Source organism: Eublepharis macularius, chromosome 4 (genome assembly GCF_028583425.1).
Source record: "Eublepharis macularius isolate TG4126 chromosome 4, MPM_Emac_v1.0, whole genome shotgun sequence".
NCBI classification, from domain to species: Eukaryota; Metazoa; Chordata; class Lepidosauria; order Squamata; family Eublepharidae; genus Eublepharis; species Eublepharis macularius.
Window position 1 is genome coordinate 184,786,523 of NC_072793.1, and position 11,424 is coordinate 184,797,946.

The window sequence follows — 11,424 nt, forward strand, 5'->3', positions numbered from 1 at the left end:
TAGGCAGCTTGGCGGAATGTTGGACAAGTGACAGTTGAAAAGTCCACTGGACAGCAGTCAGAGCCAAGCTGCAAGACCAGGGTGCCTACATTTCCCATCAAAACTTGAGGGAAGCAGACAAGTGTCCAATCTGTGCCTTTTGTCACTTGTGGTTCTGCTCTTAGGTAAGAGATAAAATTGTGGCACTCTCTCCTCTGATGTCCGGAGGTAGTCATATGTGGATTTAGCTAAATAGCCTTCTGCAAGGCCCTCCTCCAAAATGTTTAAAATTTCTTTCTTAATGAGTTCTGTGGGGTTCCCTCTACTCCTCATGTAGTGAGCTGTATTGCTGAGCTGTCTGTAAGCCTCCACGATGTAATCCTCTCTGCCCCAAATCACCACTGCTCCTCATCTGCTGGTTTGAAAAACATCATCTCTTCTTTGGCAAAGCTGTTTTAATGCCTGGCCTTCTGGTTTGTTTAAGTTATGCCACACTGGTATATCCTTTTCTTCAAGTTTACTTAATTCCTCTAACACCACCTCCTAGGGTTCTTAGTAGATGGATTAAAGGTAGATCTAAGTTTTAAACTTTCAGCCTCAAAATCCCTGTTCCTAATCTCAGTATTGTCTTTAAAAAAGCCAGCCAGCCTTATCTTCCTAAATAAACTATGTACCTCCAGCAATTGTTGGAAAAAATTGCATGGGGGTGTGGGAATAAAGGAAAGCCCTTTTCTCAAGACCTGGAATTCAACTTCTGTGAACTGTGCTTTGGAGAGGTTAACTACCTGCGGGTGTTGGAGGGTGTGTATTCAGCGTGACTGCACCAGCTTAAGGAGGATCCACAAAGAGTCCACACCTTGTTAGTTTAGCAAAGGTGTATAATACAGTTTATTTATAGGTGGATAAAGAGCAATATATACAAGTTTACAGTCCAGAGAGACAAAGTGCTTCGCCTACACCTGGACTAGCAAGAAGCCCCGACCATACTGTACATGGTAGCTATATATACATGTAGACACCCAATCAGATACATGCATGAGTTTAGCTGAGTCATTCACTTCATGGTCACCTGACTCTTTTGTTAACCATCTGACTCTATGTCACCTGATGTGTCTACCTGTCATACTGATCGTTCTGATCTAAAGCCTCTGCACACTGGCTTTTGACACTTAGATATCAACACTCCTCCAAGCCAGTATGAGAGCAGTTTAAGGCATCACGTAATCGTTCAAATGGTACAGCATACAAACTTTTAGTAAACATGTCTGCAATATTGTCACCAGATGTACATCTAAACAATCTTATGAATCCTTGCTCTACAGCACATCTTACGTTCAAATACCTGATTAAGATGTGTTTACTGCGTGTTTTGGTTCCACCATCTTGGGCTAACTGTTGTGCTGCTGTATTATCTCCATAAACAGCAATAGGTACTGCACAATGCAGTTTCATGTCAGACATGAGCTGTTGTATTACTTCCAGCTCTAAGATACCTTGACTCATGGCAGCGACCTCTGCCTCACACGATGAATGTGCTAACAAAGACTGTTTTAATGTCTTATGTGCAATGAGAGCACCTCCTACAAATATGGCTAGTCCTGTAGTGGATTTACTGTCAGGGCGATCTGCCCAACTAGCATCACAAAACATAGTGATCTGCATAGGTTCAGTGGCTTTTAGAACCAAAGAGAAATTGAGAGTAGCCTTAAGATATTTCAAGACGCGTATTGCTGCTATCCAATCCCTATGGAAAGGCTTAGCACACCTTTGGCATAGCATGTTTACTGCTTGTGTTATATCTGGACGGCCCCAACATGAGAGATACAAAAGACTGCCCACCAATGACTGATATCTCTGTACATCTTCCCAGGGAAAATCATCTGGCTCCCTGATATACCCTGTAGTCATAGGAGTGGACACACCATGTGCTTCAGTTAATCCATACTCTGAGAGCAACTTTGTAATTTTATCTCTCTGATTCAGTTGGAAAAATCCATCCTCAGTTTTGGACACTTGCACTCCCAAATAATTGGAGATAGGACCCAAATGTTTCACTTTGCAAATATCCTTAGCTATTTGTTTAAACCAACATAATTGTTCTTCTGTTTCATATGTACACAATATGTCATCTACAAAAATAAGGAGTTGGACTTCTGAACCTCCTACCATTTTTGTAAAAATGCAGGCATCACCTTTGCCCTGCTCAAAGCCTGCTGCTTTTAGTGATTGTGACAGGTATTGAAACCAAGCTCGTGCTGATTGACGCAACCCATACAAAGCTCGGTTTAGTTTGAGCACCATATGTTTATTTGACACCTCATACCCTGGTATCTGCTCCATGTATAAACATTCCTGTATAGGAGCATGGAGATAGGCTGTACAAACATCAAAATGATCTATGTTTTTGTGTTGAGCCCCTGCCTTACATAAGGCTAATTTTACTGTTTCAGGCCTAACAGTAGGAGAAAATACCTGGTCATAGTCTTGGAATTGTACCTGAGAGAAACCACGGGCTACTAAGCGAGCTTTCCTCTGCACATTACCTGAGGGAAGTCGTTTCACCTTATACAGCCACCTACAACCAATAATATTTGTGTCTTTAGGCTTAGGTACAACTGTGAACACTTCATGGTCAGTTAGAGACTGATATTCGGCCTTCATGGCCTCGAGCCAAGCCTTTTTCTCTTCCCCCTCATAAGTGAGAAGCTCAGAATAATTAGCTGGCTCTTTAGCCAGCACACAGTTTGCTGCAGCTTCAAAACCATACCTTTGAGGTGGGACACCTTTATTAGGACGACTGGACACACGTATAGGAGGACTAGACCTCTGTGCGTCCTGTGTTACCTGCCTGGCTGGAGAACTAATCTCCTCTTTCACACTCACGTCCCCCTCTGGACTTGTTTCAGGCATTTCATCGGTAACTGGCAACACAATCTGGCTTTCACTCTCATACCCGTGAAGCCTTTTCCAACTTCCATGCTCACATATACTAGCAGACCTGCTGTACGATACCTTTTTGTTTTCATTCGTAAACCTGTAGGCCTTCATGCCACTCTGGTATCCAATGAATATCATCTTAGAGGCTTTTGGGCCTCCTTTTCTCCGCTGTTTTAAAGGGATATGCACCCAAGAAGTCATGCCAAACACCCTTAGTAACTTTAGGTTAGGGTCCCTGTTGAAAAGTAACCTAAAAGGTATTTCATTCACAGCACGGGACCACAGACGATTTACCACATAACAGGCACAGATAATTGCCTCAGCCCAGTAAGTTTTTGGCAAACCAGCATCAGCTAACATAGCAGCCATTTTTTCTTGTATAATGGCACCATGCCTTTCTGCCAGACCATTTTCTTGTGGCACACTTGTATTTGCTACCCTGTGCAAAACACCATATTTATCACACCAGTGAGAGAATTGTGCAGACATGAATTCCCCCCCTTGGTCAGACTGGATGGCCTTTATGTCCAGCCCCAACTGTTTTTGTACCCTTTTTGCCCAAACCTTAAACAAATCAAACGTTTGAGACTTGTGTTTCATAACATACAGCCATGAGTACCGGCTAAAATCATCCGTTAGGACCAGGGCATAACAATTTTGAGAATGGCTTTTGGGGAATGGACCAATCAGATCCATGTGAATTAATTCAAGTGGCTTTGTAGACACCCGGCCACTTTTCTTAGCTACAGGGAATGCCTTTGTTTTGACTGCTTTGCAAACAGTGCAGTCTAGGAACTCTGAGCAGCTTGACACCTTTTCTCCCTTCAGGAGTGTTAGAGTTTTGTTTATAACCCCAAAGCTAGCGTGCCCTAAACGCCTGTGCAATAAATGCACACAATTGTCATGGCTACACTTGTTTGTAACCGTGTCAGCCTTTGCCTGCCTATTCTCTACAATATAAACATTGTTTCTCAGTTCCCCAGTGACCAGAACTTTGCCAGCTTTGCTTATTTGGCATTTGTCCCCCACAAACCGGACCTCAAACCCCTTTTGGGTCAACCTACTTACTGATAATAGATTATGGTCCAAAGAGGGAACACAATATACAGGCGCAAAGTCCTTCTCCAGAGCTGTAAACCGTACAGCTCCCATGGCACTGACTGGAGATTCTCTCCCATCTGCCAACAACACGGACTGCAGGTTGCTTCTTTGTAAATCATACAGCACCTCCTCAGATCGGGAGAAGGAATCGGTAGCGCCACTGTCAACTGTCCACTGGGAATGCGTATTTACAGTAGATGCAGTGACCAGCCTCGCATGTTGATCTGGAAACCGAGGCTCCTGTACACGTCCTTGCTTCTGCTTCTGTTGTTTTCTTCTCCTGTCCGGGCAAAACCGACGAAGGTGAGAAGTGGAGCCGCAGCTGTAACATTTTCTCACGGCTGCTGCTGACAGCTGGGTGAGCTCACGCTGCTTGTTAGCAACTCCTCCGCCGTCAGTAGCTGAAACCCCTCGATGGGCCCCTCCGTTTGCTCGTTGCTCCGTCCTTGAATGCCAGCCTCCGTATGTTGAAACACGAGCCTCTTCCTCAAGAAGACGAGACGTAACATAGGAATAAGTGAGTTTATCTGGCTCCAGGCTCTCAAGGCTTGCAATAAGAGGAAAATATACATCAGGCACACTTGATAATAGAATGTATGCCTTGTCAGAGTCCTCCGTGGGCTTTCCACGAGCAGCCAGTTGCTGGAAACATTCCGTCAAACTGTTTATATGCTTCTGCATGCTCTCCCCTGGCTTGAGAGCAAGTCTGTAGAGGCGACGTGTCAGCATAATTAATGACCCTGCAGACGTTCTTGCATGGATCAGCTTCAAATCTTGCCAGGCCTTTGAACTAGTAGCCGAGTCCCTGATGTGAAGCAATTGGTCATCTCCCACAGCCAGCACGATATGAGCTAAAGCACGCTCATCTGCAATCTTTTCCGCATCATTGGGGGCTGCTGGGGGGTTGCTGACACTTTTCCACAGCCCCTCTCTCTTTAGAAAATGCTCCATACGCAACGACCAAATGGAGTAGTTCACGGAGGTCAGCTTCTCCACCAACACGACCGTACTCTGTGCCATACTTGCTTCTGCACCGGTCTGAGAGAGCTCGTTTGCCTCCTCCTCCTCCTGGTCACTGACACTTTCCACCGCCAATAATTCCTCCTCCGAGGGATCGCGGCCGTCAGGTGCCAACATCCACCACCGACTCTGTTGCGTCTCTACTTCAGTAGAGCCTCCTCAGCAGCCTCCTTGGCGCAGTCTATCTGGGCCCATAACCCTGTTGGAGGGTGTGTATTCAGCGTGACTGCACCAGCTTAAGGAGGATCCACAAAGAGTCCACACCTTGTTAGTTTAGCAAAGGTGTATAATACAGTTTATTTATAGGTGGATAAAGAGCAATATATACAAGTTTACAGTCCAGAGAGACAAAGTGCTTCGCCTACACCTGGACTAGCAAGAAGCCCCGACCATACTGTACATGGTAGCTATATATACATGTAGACACCCAATCAGATACATGCATGAGTTTAGCTGAGTCATTCACTTCATGGTCACCTGACTCTTTTGTTAACCATCTGACTCTATGTCACCTGATGTGTCTACCTGTCATACGGATCGTTCTGATCTAAAGCCTCTGCACACTGGCTTTTGACACTTAGATATCAACAGCGGGTTCTTGAAGATTTTTTCTGGTAATTTGGTCTGGGCTCTTGGGGCTTGTACCCCCTGCCTGATCTCAATTCTCTGCTCGGGCCTAAAACATATCCATCCCTTTGAATAGTAGACTGTCCCAAATTGTCTTGAGGTGGCTCCTTCCTAGTAGATCCTGCATCCATAAAGGCCAATCATAAACTCTTCCATAGTCCCTAAGGTCTCTATGGAATTTCTTGAATTTGTTCTCTTTAAGTTCCAAAAACTGTTTCTTAATATCACTGTCCAAGGATTGCAAACATTCTTCAGCCTCCCTCTCAGTCAAATTTACCTTAATTTGTTCCTTCAATTGTGCAATATCTTTATGTAGTTTCACAATTTCTACCTCAGCTGTTTCTATCAGTAAAACCATTATGTCCATGGAGCATTTATTTAGGATAGCAATCCACTTTTCCCTAAAAGTCTCATCCTCAGGAAACATTCCCGGAGCCTTATTCATACGTCGTCTTCTGGGGATAATTTTATTTTTGCAATAATCCCTCCGTGCTCCTGCATGGATCCCTATTTTCATTTCATTTTATTAAAGGAATATTTTTTAAAAAATCTTCCCATGCATGAGAATTACCCCTGCCCTTAACAGAATGCCCGTGCATGCCCACTCCCCTTCAGCCAGTTGGGATCAGGAGCAGAGCAGGTGCCCACCCCCGCCTTAACCCAGCTGCTATTTGGAGCTGCGCAGAAACAAGAGAGGGAAAAAACTCCGCCAAGTCTAAGCGTATCCAAAATTTACTAGAACAATTTAAAGTGGCAAGTGCTCAATTTCTCATGTGCAACAACAATTCATAGTCAATACATATTGTGTAATAAACTCCACAGGTAAAGACTCCAAGGTACAAGGTAAGTCAGTTCAGCAAATAGCCTTGAAATATATCCAAGGTACAAGGTAAGTCAGTTCAGCAAATAGCCTTGAGATATAAACCTTTCTTTCTTCTTTCAGTTTGCAATGTGACCAGTGGATTGATGGTGATTGAATTCAGAAGCCAAAAACCAGGGCCGGCTCTTTCTCACGCAGATTTTTGTCCCCACGGACTTCCTCAGGGGTTTGTCAGTATTGCACAGTGTCTTTTACAATTCTTTCAGAGTACCTGGAGAGCGACGCCACCGGCTGCCACCAACACTGTGTAATACTGACACGCCCCTGAGGAAGTCTGTGGGGATGAAAATCTGCATGAGAAAGAGCCAGCCCCGGTTTTGAGCGTCTGGATTCAATCACCATCAATCCATTGGTCACATTGCAAACTGAAAGAAGAAAGAAAAGTTTAGTCTGCTGAAATAAGCCAATTCAAACTGTATATTAAGATATCCCGATAAAGATCTTATTCTACTCACTCATTGTCTGCCAGCAACTTTCTCAGCCATGCCCTTCCTATGGTCCAGTAGCTGGTAACAACTGACCTATGTGAATGGTTTAAAAGGAGAACGACAGCTCCTTCCTTGTAGTACAATAAATATACAGCTAATAAACCTTCATAAATAATCTTACTATATAATTGAGCAAGCGTATTTCAGACAACTCACTTTATACCCTGAAGCACCACCAGAGGGTGCTGCCATGGAGGGAAACCTAGGCAAGACACCATACAGTTTAAAAATTTGTTGCAGTTTTAAAAGTATCTCTTCAGAAAACGCCATTTTGTTCACTCACAAATGTTCAGTCACAGATCTTTTAAAACTGGTAAAGAGCTTCTTTGCTCGTACTGTTTGTAATTATAAAGTTTTTAGCTCCCCAGCTCTGCATCCCAGGAAATCTCCTTACATTTCACTTCTTGTCAGTTTCCTAGTTCATGAGGCAGCTGCCTCTCCAGGGAATAATAAAAAATCCCTCATCAAGCTGTTTACCCATTGTAAAGCAATAAAGAATACTCTTACTTGGAGAAATGTCAGGTAAATCACTCTTTTTCCGTCTTTCAGTTGTTCTTCCATCTATCTCGTCAGGAATCCTTGCTTTGTTTTTGCTTGTTTCAAAGTCACGGGGTTCGTAGCTTATGCGCCATTAAGGCTTCTTCCTCAGTCCTTCGAGAGGTGTGGGAGCTCCAACAGGGGGTTGCCAATCCCAGTGAGCTCCTCCACCTTGCTCTGGCCTACCCCCCCTCTCCATGGGGGGTCTTGGGGGCCCGAATCCTCGGGTCCCAAAGGATCGGGAAGATCACAGTGCTGAGCTCATAAACTCAGCTGCCATGGCATTGCCACACCACTCCGGAAGTCCTCAACAATCATTCAATTTGTAATTAAGAAAATCAAAACTATCAAATCACCTAAAATAAAACCGGCAAATATTACAAAACAAAAAAAAAAACGAGAATAAATTCAGGTGGTACTCAGTACTCCTTTTGACTAAATATGCAGAATGTTGCAAGACTGATGTGAAGAAAACTGACAGTGATTAGATGGCTTTCTTATGGAGTCAGGTGAGACAGCAGCTGTAGGCTTAGCTCTTTCCACTTTCCAAGAAATCATATGGTTTCTCTCCAGTGTGAAGCCTTTGATGCACAGTTAGTTGGTAGTTCTGAGAGAAGCTCCTTCCACACTCCAAGCATTTATAAGGCTTCTCCTCTGTGTGAATCCTTTGATGTGCAGTTAGGCTGCCATTCTGTGAGAAGCACTTTCCACATTCTAAGCATTTATAGGGCTTCACCCCTGTGTGAATTCTTTGATGATTATTTAGGGTAATAGATGTAGAGAAGCTCTTTCCACACTCCAAGCACTTATATGGCTTCTCCCCTATGTGAATCCTTTAATGATTAGTTAGGGTACTAGACTCAGAGAAGCTCTTTCCACACTCCAAGCATTCATATGGCTTCTCCCTTGTGTGAAGCCTTTGATGTGCAGTTAGGTTCCTATTGTGAGAAAAGCAGTTTTCACACTTCAAGCATTTATAGGGCTTCTCCCCTGTGTGAATCCTTTGATGTAAAGTTAGGCCGCCATTCTGTGAGAAGCTCTTTCCACACTCCAAGCATTTATATGGCTTCTCCCCTGTGTGAATTCTTTGATGATTAGTTAGGGTACTAGACTCAGAGAAGCTCTTTCCACACTCCAAGCATTTATAGGGCTTCTCTCGTGTGTGAATTCTTTGATGATTAGTTAGGGTACTAGGCCTAGAGAAGCTCTTTCCACACTCCAAGCATTTATATGGCTTCTCCCCTGTGTGAATTCTTTGATGAATAGTTAGGGTCCTAGACTCAGAGAAGCTCTTTCCACACTCCAAGCATTTATATGGCTTCTCCCCTGTGTGAAGCCTTTGATGTGCAGTTAGTTTCCTATTGTGAGAAAAGCTCTTTTCACACTCCAAGCATTTATAGGGCTTCTCCCCTGTGTGAAGCCTTTGATGAGCAGTTAGGTTCCAATTGCGAGAAAAGCTCTTTTCACACTCCAAGCATTTATACGGTTTCTCCCGTGTGTGAATTCTTTGATGATTAGATAGGGTACTAGACCTAGAGAAGCTCTTTCCACACTCCAAGCATTTATAGGGCTTCTCCCCTGTGTGAATTCTTTGATGAATAGTTAGGGTACCAGACTCAGAGAAGCTCTTAGCACACTCCAAGCATTCATATGGCTTCTCCCCTGTGTGAAGCCTTTGATGTGCAGTTAGGTTCCTATTGAAAGAAAAGCTCTTTTCACACTCCAAGCATTTATAGGGCTTCTCCCCTGTGTGAATCCTTTGATGTGCAGTTAGGGCGCCATTCTGTGAGAAGCTCTTTCCACACTCCAAACATTTATAGGGCTTCTCCCCTGTGTGAATCCTTTGATGTGCAGTTAGACCGCCATTCTGTGAGAAGCTCTTTCCACACTCCAAGCATTTATAGGGCTTCTCCCCTGTGTGAATTCTTTGATGTGCAGTTAGGGCACTAGGCTTAGAGAAGCTCTTACCACACTCCAAGCATTTATAGGGCTTCTCCCCTGTGTGAATTCTTTGATGATTAGTTAGGATACTAGACTCAGAGAAGCTCTTTCCACACTCCAAGCATTTATAGGGCTTCTCTCGTGTGTGAATTCTTTGATGATTAGTTAGGGCACTAGGCCTAGAGAAGCTCTTTCCACACTCCAAGCATTTATATGGCTTCTCCCCTGTGTGAATTCTTTGATGAATAGTTAGGGTACTAGACTCAGAGAAGCTCTTTCCACACTCCAAGCATTTATATTGCTTCTCCCCTGTGTGAAGCCTTTGATGTGCTGTTAGGTTCCTATTGTGAGAAAAGCTCTTTTCACACTCCAAGCATTTATAGGGCTTCTCCCCTGTGTGAATCCTTTGATGTGCTGTTAGGCTGCCATTCTGTGAGAAGCTCTTTCCACACTCCAAGCATTTATAGGGCTTCTCCCCTGTGTGAATCCTTTGATGTGCAGTTAGGCTGCCAGTCTGTGAGAAGCTCTTTCCACACTCCAAGCATTTATAGGGCTTCTCCCATGTGTGAATTCTTTGATGATTAGTTAGGGTACTAGACCTAGAGAAGCTCTTTCCACACTCCAAGCATTTATATGGCTTCTCCGCTGTGTGATTCCTGTGATGCACAGTTAGGTTGCCATTCTGAGAAAAACTCTTTCCACACTCCAAGCCTTTATAGGGCTTCTCCCCTGTGTGAATCCTTTGATGTGCAGTTAGGCTGCCATTCTGTGAGAAGCTCTTTCCACACTCTTTATTGGGCTTCTCCCCTGTGTGAATTCTTTGATGTTTAGTTAGGGTAATAGACTCATAGAAGCTCTTTCCACACTCCAAGCAGTTATATGGCTCCTGCCCTCTGTGAATTCTTTGATGTACAGTTAGATTGCCATTCTGCGAGAAGCTCTTTCCATACTCCAAGCATTTATATGGCTTTTGATGTGCACTTAGTTCACTACTCCATTGGAAGCTTTTTTCACATGTCAAACATTTATATCTTTTCTGACATATTCTACCGTTCTGATATTTTTTCAGACTGAATTTGCAGCTGAACTTTTCCTCCATCACGGGACCCTTCGGCCTTCTCGTTCTCATCTGCGTTTCATCTTGGACTGAGTCCTCCTGCATCTTCCTGCTCTGACAGGCAACCAATCCCTTCTTCTGCTTTGCTTCCATTTTCCATCTGCATTGTTTCTTTGGTACCAACTGCTCTTCAGGTTTCACTTCCGCATGCAGATCTTCCTCCCTTTCCACAATCACTCTTCCTGGTTCCATCTCACTTGCCACCTTTTTTCTATCTGCAACTGGAAAAGAGAGAAAGACGAGTCAGTGAGGATGAAAAGGAACAAAATACTAATTAGTGATTACAATCAGTAGTAAAAGACATTTTCTACAGCAGAACAAGGGACCTGGAAAAACTTTATCAATTACTAACCATGTGCTGGATAGTCTTGGAAAGGGAGATGAGATAACAAGAAGGGTTTTTTGTTCTGCAGGAAGTTGCTGTTAAGGTCAATGTGTGTTTTTGTATTGATTTAGGATGCACAAGAAGACAGAATGGGATAAGAAATGCCTTTTTAAAAAATCTTGAATTTTATTGATAGTTTTTGTTTACATGAAAGGAAAAAAATAAGGAAACAGTTAAATCCAGAGACTGGAGCCATGGGCAGACAAGACAGGTCTGTCTACATACCTGAAAGAAATCCAAGTTTGCAGAAGAACCTGAAATACTAAGAAGAAATACACTGAGACTTCTGGTATGGCGTGGCGCTGTCACGGCAGCTGAGTTTACGAGCTCTGTGCTGTGATCTTTCTGACTCCTTGGGACTTGAGGATTCGAGCCCCCAAGACCCCCCCCACAGAGAGGGGGGCAGGCCAAA

The 11,424-nt window shown here is 43.8% G+C and overlaps 1 pseudogene; it reads right to left on the reverse strand.

Moving 5' to 3' along the window:
* The window catches only part of LOC129328021 (zinc finger protein 208-like), a 255,638-nt pseudogene extending 244,819 nt beyond the window's left edge, over positions 1-10,819 (reverse strand).
* Between the last annotated feature and the right edge of the window lie 605 nt (positions 10,820-11,424).